Source organism: Lynx rufus, unplaced genomic scaffold (genome assembly GCF_022079265.1).
Source record: "Lynx rufus isolate CCGP_SWC_20201006 ecotype Redwood Valley unplaced genomic scaffold, mLynRuf1.p SCAF_13, whole genome shotgun sequence".
In the NCBI taxonomy this organism is placed as follows: domain Eukaryota; kingdom Metazoa; phylum Chordata; class Mammalia; order Carnivora; family Felidae; genus Lynx; species Lynx rufus.
Window position 1 is genome coordinate 17,650,773 of NW_025814827.1, and position 8,671 is coordinate 17,659,443.

At 35.5% G+C, this 8,671-nt stretch overlaps 1 non-coding gene across 1 annotated transcript; it reads right to left on the bottom strand.

Moving 5' to 3' along the window:
• Positions 1 to 8,066: 8,066 nt before the first annotated feature.
• On the bottom strand, positions 8,067 to 8,173 carry LOC124508984 (U6 spliceosomal RNA). Its single transcript, XR_006961351.1, has one exon. It is a non-coding gene; the product is annotated as a U6 spliceosomal RNA (small nuclear RNA).
• Between the last annotated feature and the right edge of the window lie 498 nt (positions 8,174 to 8,671).

The window sequence follows — 8,671 nt, forward strand, 5'->3', positions numbered from 1 at the left end:
TAGCTTATATACTTTTGTATTTTTTATGTGTTTTTAAAACTGGGCAGCTCATTTAACAATGATTTCAAACACAGTATAATGAATATTTGTGAATTCCACCTTGCTACCCAGATCCATCAAAACCAAACATATATGCTTCTTATTTTTGTTATGAAATTGAATACCTGTGTACCTCTTCCCAAACCCAATCTCATTTTTCCCTGCTCAGAGGCAACCACATCTGAAGTCTGGTGCTGATGGTTCTCCTTTATGTATATGTTTGCAACATATGTATGTAGCTGTTCAAATATATAGCATTATTTTGCATGTTTACAAATTTTTACACTCTACTATTTATCTGTACTTGGCTCTTAATCCAGCATTATATTTTTGAGATTGACCTCTATTGATAAAACTGCTATAAGCGGTCTCATTGTATATCACAATTTGTTGGTTCTGTTGATGGATATTTGTCTGGTTTACTTTTTTGTTTGTGTGTTTTTTGCTGTTACGAACAATGCTGCAATGGACTTGCATTGTCCACAAGTGCAACGCTTCTACAGTTTACTCCTAGAAGTGAAATCTCTGGGTTTGTAAGATATGGCTCTCTTCAGTGTTGTTAGATGTTGACCATTTATTCCCAAAAATGGTTATGCCAGTAAGCACATAATCATCAAAATGTGAATGTTTATCTAATTTTTCCATGTCATCATCAGCACTGGATAGTGCCAGACTATTTGATGGTATCTCATTTTTCATCTTTCTTTTAAAGAAAAATTTTTTTAATGATTATTTTTGACAGAAAGAGAGACAGAGCACGAGACGGGGAAGGGCAGAGAGAGAGGGAGACACAGAATATGAAGCAAGCAAGCTCCAGGCCTTGAGCTGTCAGCACAGAGCCCAATGCAGGTCTCAGACCCACAAACCATGGGATCATGACCTGAGCCAAAGTCAAGAGTCAGATGCTTAACTGACCGAGCCACCCAGACACCCTTCATTTTTCATCTTTCTGATTACTGGTAAAACAAGCTTGAGAATCTTTTTACTTGTATCATTTGTCTTTTAGATTTCTTGTGCTATAGATTGCTTTTTCAGACCTTTTGCCCATCTTTCTATTAGTTCATTAGTGTTTTTCTTACTGATGTTAATTCTTTGTGGTTATATGTGTTGCAAACATCTCCTCCCAATCTGCATTATGTCTTTTCACATTGCCTGGGGTGTTATTTTGTTGAACAGTTTTAAATTTTCATGTAGTCAGATCCATCAGTCTTTTCCTTTAGGAATATTCTGTAGAGGAGGCAAATTTATCTTTACTCTCTGAGGGTTTTTTGGTTGGGCCTGAGGATTAAACCCACTGAAGACAGACTAACAGAAGAATAGTATACAGATTTGTATGATTTTACAGGACACAGAAACCCTCAAAAGGAAATGAACACCCAAAGACATGGCAAAACCCACGTGCTTTTATATGGGGTTAAACAAAGGCAGGCAATGTGGACGAGTAACTGAATTATGTAGGGAAGCTAACAGAAGATAAGAAGCCTTTTAACAAGGTTTGTTGGTACAGATTTCTTTTAGCTTTTATTCTCTACTGAAGAACGGTTCTTGCCCCCTGGTACTGGGAGGGCATCTTTCACATGGGAATCCTTATCTCCTGGTTTAGGAAAAAGGGGAGATTAGAACGCCCTTTATGAATCAGCCATTTTTCGAGTGTCTTTAGCTCAAAATAATCCTTATGCCAAAGTGGAATATTTGAGGACCCTCCCATCCGTAGCATCTCCATTTCTTCATTTTTTTCCTTTTAAGTTTCTACAACAAAAAAGCGATCCCTTTACCAAAGGTATCTGTGATTTGTTGTGATCTCTTGGCATTCCTAGAATTTACCTTTATTGATTATCACACTCTTCTTGTCACACCTGCACTCTCTAAGCTCAGTGAAAAGTGATTTTTCTGCCAATGCTTGTTGAGTCTAATGTGGATGAGGTGATTCATAAGTTAGCAAATGTATGCTTTGCACAAGGCATTCTTGCCTCAGTGGACTTTGCTAATTGACTGCATTAAGTTCTTCATTCATATACCTGTATATTTATTTGTTTGCTTAGCCAACAACTATTTTTGGAAAATCTACTATATGCCTGAACTTGGTTGTAATCTGTTCAGACCAGTTTTACTGGGATTGGCACTTGTGTACATTTGCCATCCTAAGACTGCATTTGTGTGTGTGTGCGCACGTGTGGTATTTTTCACAGATTTGTGGATGAGGATGATACTTATCTCTTAGGATGCGTTGAGTACTGGGCTTTGTTTCTCCATGATTTGGAACTGATTACATAATGTGGCAAAATCTGTTTCTTGAATATACAGAAATACTGTTCACTGAAGTTGTTTAGGTTACATTTCTAATGAGTTTCTTGAGTTCTTCCTCCTTCACCATTATTTTCAGGGTTTCTACATCTTCTTTTGCTGATTTTATATTTTGTATTGTCCATTTGGCTGCACATTTTGAATTATCATAAACTGTGCATTGCAATCATTTATAGTTTAAAATCCCTTATATCAATTGCTTGCATTTAATTTTGTTGATTCATACCTTTTCTTTTATTTATTATATTTCCAAGCATTTTGATTTATCTTATAATCTTTTCAAGAGAGTGAACAGTTAAATTTATTTATTATTTCCACTGATTTTTTTTCAGCTTATTTATTTTTGTTCTACATCTTTATTAATTTCTTCCTGTTTTTCCTTATGTTGACTCTCTTCTTTTTATAAGATTTGAAATCACATGCTTTGTTGACTTATTTCATATTTCTAAAATGCATCTCTGTCTTTCCCTCTGGGCCCTGATTGTTTGTACTCCCCTGACTTTTGACAGGTGGTATTTTTGATTTTATAATATTCCTGAAGTTAATATCATGCTCTTAATTTCCTACTTCACCCTGTTGCTGAGGAGAATTTTTGCTGCTGTTGTTAGAAGTTGTTATTAATTTGTTTTTTGTTGTTGTAAATTTTTATTTTTATATTGTTTTAAATTTACAGAAATGTTAAAAGACTAGTATGAAGAATCCCGGTTCATCTTTTACCCAGATTCACCATTTGTTTATATTTTGTTTGTTTACATTTTCCCGGATTGCTTTATTACTCATTTTCTTTCTCTATATGAATTTTCCCCCCAAACCATTTGAGAATAAGTTGAAGATGTACATACATACAGACTGAAATATTTCAGTATATATTTCCCAAGACAGACATTTTCTCTTATAAAAATTAGGAAATTTAACAGTTAAGAAAATTGTGAAGTTTCATATTGATAACAATATAGTTATCTGATTCTATAGCCCATATTCAAATTATTAGTTATCCCAATATTGTTTTTATGTATTTGATACTATATATACTATATAAGTAATACTATATACAATCCTATATATTATATACTATATATAACACTCTATATGCTATAGAGGTATAGAGTATTATACATAGCATATATTTATATGCATAAATATATATGTATATATTTATATATAATTTATTTAAATATAAATGTGTATACTATATATATACTATAGTATAATACATAGTACTTTAGTATAGATAATACTATATACTTTAGTACTATATGTAATGGTATAGTATGTATATATATAGAATACATATTTATATTTAGATAAATACATTTATGTAATTTAAATTTATAATTTATATTTAAATTTAAAATTAATTTAAATTGGTGTGTATTTTATTATATATTGTAAATACACCATGTACATATGTGTGTGTATCTATCTATCTACACAGAGAGAGAGAAAGAGAGCATTTCAGAATTTACAGTAATTATGATGACTAACAACAACTGAAATGGCCACATGTTTACAGCAACCCCCACCTAGAGGGCACTCAATATATTAATATTTATTTTCTTATTATACTATGTTTTAAAGAAGTATATATTTATTTTCATATTTATTATTTTTTTATTGTGCACTAACTATATATTTACAGTAAAAAAATAAAGCAAAATAACAAAAATCAGAAATCGCAGGTCATAGAGATGAGCACTGTTGGTAATTAGATGTATGTTTTCTAGACTTTGGCTTTTAATGAGCAAAAATTCTGAGCTTTTTTTCTAGTTAAATAAAATATGAGTACATTAAAAATATGGCATCATACTTGTATGACATATGGTTTTACCTTCCTTTAAGCCTTAGTATTATATTATTGTATGTACTTTATAGATAAAATTCACAGCATCTTTGCAAAGTAGAGCCACATTTTTAGGTTCAGAGAGGTTCAATAAATTGCCTAAGTCACACAACAGTAAGATATGGAGTTAAGGTCTAAACCCTTGGATGCTCTACTTCCGAGGCTATAGATTAGATCATTATTTTGTCCAAGTCTCCTTTTTTTTTTTTTTTTTTTTTTTTTTTTTTACTTATTAGCATTTAGCTTTTTTGCACTGTGGTGAGAAAGTATGTAACTTTCCTCTGGATTCATTTTTGGGATCTTATCTAAGAGTTAGCATATATATACCAATGCCCTATACCTTGAGAAAAATGTAGAGTTTATGTTGTTACTAAGTTCAATATGTGTCTATTGGTTCCAACATACCAAGTGTATAGCATTCTTAGCCTCTATATTTATACAGATAGTCTTCAAATTTATATATATTTATATATAGTCTTCAAATTTATATCTATTTTTGTCAGAGCTCCAATGACTTCTAAATTTTTGTCTATTGAAATGTGTCTATTTAATTTTCAAGACTGTCTAATTTTTGTCTTAGCCTGATCATGAATTCATACCTCCCATGACAGTAGTTTGCTTTTGATTTATTCCATTTGTTTTTGCATTTCTAACTTTGGTAAGCCATGTCTTCACTGTTGTTTTTATATTTTTCCTTGTAATCTGGAGCCTCTTTGCACCCTCCCTCCACCTTTTTTGGTTTCAAAATCTCTTTTATATGATACCACCTTGACCAGCTGTTTCCCTTTTGTTGCATGAGGTTCCTCAATAAAACTTTTTTATTTTTTGGTTTTCTGCATTGTTTCATTACAGAAACCTATCATTAAGCAACAAACATATTGTTGGGTCTTATATTTTCATCCAGTATGGGAATTTGTCTTTTGAGACATTAACGGCCTATGTATATGGCCTCCTTGGGAATGCAGTTAGTATAGTGATACGAGATGGGCTCTTGGTTACAAGCTGAGGACTTTCTGCAAGTTACTTAAAAACTCTCTGAGGAAGCTACCAGTTTTCTTTCCTTATCTGTAAAATCGTGTTAATTAAGAGTATAAACCTTAACAAGTTGTTGCAAAGATTAAATGAGATCAGAATAGAAACATATTAAACTAGTATTTGTAAAATGTAACTGTCATTATTTGCTATTATAGATACCATGCCCGGAAATTTCATTCAAAGCAAGTTCCTTGGCAATAGTGTATAAAACAAATTTCTAAAACAACAATCTGTGCTCAACATGAGGGAAATCAGTTTCATACTTTTCTCTAGCTCTGTCTCAAATTTCTCTCTGAGATAACAGGAATAACTTACAGTAAAATTGCTGAGAAGCAGTGGTCAGGTTTCAGTTCAACTTGTCCGTCTCTACTTCTGGCTGCGCTGTGGAGTTTCACAGCTTGACTTACATTTAGCCCTGTCAGGAATCACTGTCTTGCTTTCCATTTAATTCATTAAGTATTTAGGTTGTACAAAGACGTTGTTTGCTTCCATGATAGGGATTGGAGCTGCAGACGTAGTTGGCCTCTGCTCTTCTCATCAAGCATGGAAAAACTGAAACTAAGAAAAGCAAACCAAGCCATGATGGTTTTCTCCTTCCTGGATCATGGAACTTTTCATCCAATGAAAGCCATCTGGTGGGCAACCAGACAAGAGGACTGACTCTCAGCCTGGGGTTCTCCTTCCAGCCGTTCTTCAGCTCCTGTACAGCTGGAACCTCTGCATAGGTTAAAGCTGCTAGGAACTGAAAACGAATTCTCTCTTCTGCTCTGAAAGACCAAAGAGGAAAGCTAAAAAAAAGTCTGAGGTTTCCACTAATGTCTATTTTTAACTTAAGAGGATGGTCTCTGTGTTTTGGGACCCAGATAACCTTCAATCAGACAATGCATAATTACCAAACTGAGGAACAAATATCCTGTAATATTATAATCTGATAAGCTATAGAATGATGTGATTTATTTTTGTCGTATGAGCTTCAAATCTCTGATGGCTTCTGTTTGATCAGTAAAAGGGAAACAGACATGAGTTCATTTCCCACTTGATGCATAGAGCTGTTTTCTTAAACTTCTGTGATAATAATAATCATGTTTTTTTTTTTTAAGTTTTTTTTTTTAATTTTTTTTTTCAACGTTTATTTATTTTTGGGACAGAGAGAGACAGAGCATGAATGGGGGAGGGGCAGAGAGAGAGGGAGACACAGAATCGGAAACAGGCTCCAGGCTCTGAGCCATCAGCCCAGAGCCTGACGCGGGGCTCGAACTCACGGACCGCGAGATCGTGACCTGGCTGAAGTCGGACGCTTAACCGACTGCGCCACCCAGGCGCCCCTAAAAAAGTTTTATTTATTTCTGAGAGAGAGAGAGGCAAAGTATGAGGGGGGGAGGGGCAGAGAGAGAGAGAGAGAGAGAGAGAGAGAGAGAGAGAATCCAAAGAAGGCTCCAGGCTCTGAGCTGTCAGCACGAGCCCGATGCGGGGCTTGAGCTCACGAACCATGAGATCATGACCTGAGCTGAAGTTGGACGCTTAACCGACTGAGCCACCCAGGTGCCCCATAATAATAATCATCTTGTCTCTTTGTTAAATGTATGTTTCCAAGTCCTCCAGAGATTCTGATTCAGTGCCACTGGGATGTGGCCTCAGATTTGTGCTCTTGACACAAGAAAAGCTTGAAAAGAAAATATAGGTGTGAACTGAAGGAATAGTCTGCTTTTAGAATCAGACAGCTCTGGGCTGAAATCCTGGTTCTTTCACCTACTAGTTATATGGTCTTGCACAAATTAGTTAACCTTACTTAACCTCTTCTGAAAAAGAGTGGAAATAAAAACATCTCCCTCAAAGTGTGTTGAGAGGATTAAAAGAACCAGAGCTGTGGATCACACCTCCTTTTGTGGGTGCTGCTCAATCATTTCTACCTGAGTTCATTTGAATGTTATCTGTGAACGTACTTAGCATGTAGGCAAAATGGTTTTCAATTCTTTGTTTGCTTCTGCTGTTGTGGGTGTTTTGTTTTGCTTTACTTATCTTTTCCATTTATTCAGCAGGTATTTGTAAAGCTTTTAATGTGTGCAAAAACTTGGATTTCTCGAACCCCCTAAGCACCTCCCTGATGGTGTGATGTGTCCACACGGCCCACCCCAGGCTTTTAAAGGGACTGACCAAAATCTTGTGTAAGTGACTTGATGTAGCAGGTCCCTAGTTGTTTAGGGGGCTCCCTGAGATTAGAAGTGTCATGTCCTTATCCCTCCTTTGTGCCAGAAATTCTGGTGGGGCGCCTGGGTTGTTAGGTCAATTAAGCGGCCAGCTTCAGCTCGGGTCATGATCTCGTGGTTCATGGGTTTGAGCCCTGCATTGGACTCTGTGCTGACAGCTCAGAGCCTGGAGCCTGCTTCTGATCCTGTGTCTCCCTCTCTCTGCTCCTCCCCCATTCACACTCTCTCGCTCCCAAAAATAAATAAAATATTTAAAAAAATTAAAAAAAAGAGATTCTCGTTTTCTTGAGTCCAATCATCCATATACCCGTGTGTGTGTGTATATTTTCTCTGCATTGAGGCAATTTTTTATCCTTAGCTTTACTGAGATATTAGTGACATATAACATATGTAAGTTTAAGGCATACAACGTGATGATTAGATACATGTATATATTGCAAAATGATTACCACCATAAAGTTAGTTAACATCTTCATTCCTTTGCATATTATGATTTGTGTGTGTGTGTGTTAAGAACTACTCTGCTAATAACTTTCAAATATATAACAGAGTATTGTTAATTATAGTCACCAGCCTGTGCATTAGACTCCCAGATCTCATTTCTCTTATAGCTGGGAATTTGTACCCTTTGACCAGTATCTAGAAATACGGAACGCTTTATGAATTTTTGTGTCATCCTTGAGCAGAGACCATGCCGATCTTCTCTGTATTGTTCTAGTTTTAACATATGCGCTGCCAAAGCAAACACCAAGTGTACATTTTCTTTTCTTCAACAGAAAATATTCATTTAAGTAATCCCATTTGAGGGGCACCTGGGTGCCTCTGACTTTGGCTCGGGTCATGGTCTCCTGGTTTGTGAGTTTGAGCTGTGCGTCAGACTTTGTGCTGACAGCTCAGAGCCTGGAGCCTGCTTCAGATTCTGTGTCTCCCTTTCTCTCTGCTCCTCCCCCACTTGGGCTCTGTCTCTCTCTGTTTCTCAAAAATGAATAAAAAATTAAATGATCCCATTTGATTTTACACAGAATATGGTCTAGATGTTTTGCACTATGCAACGTCCCCTTCCTGGCCAGAAAAGCCTTTGCACTTTTTCCTTCCATCCTAATAGCAAGAATTCATTGGATTTCTGAGGGATATACTTATACTTTCTTTATAGTTAGCCTTGCTTCAAATGAATTTAAGACACTTTTTAAGGATGCAAACAATATAAGACTTCTTAAAAAGAAATTTCAGACATGGCAGATAAGGA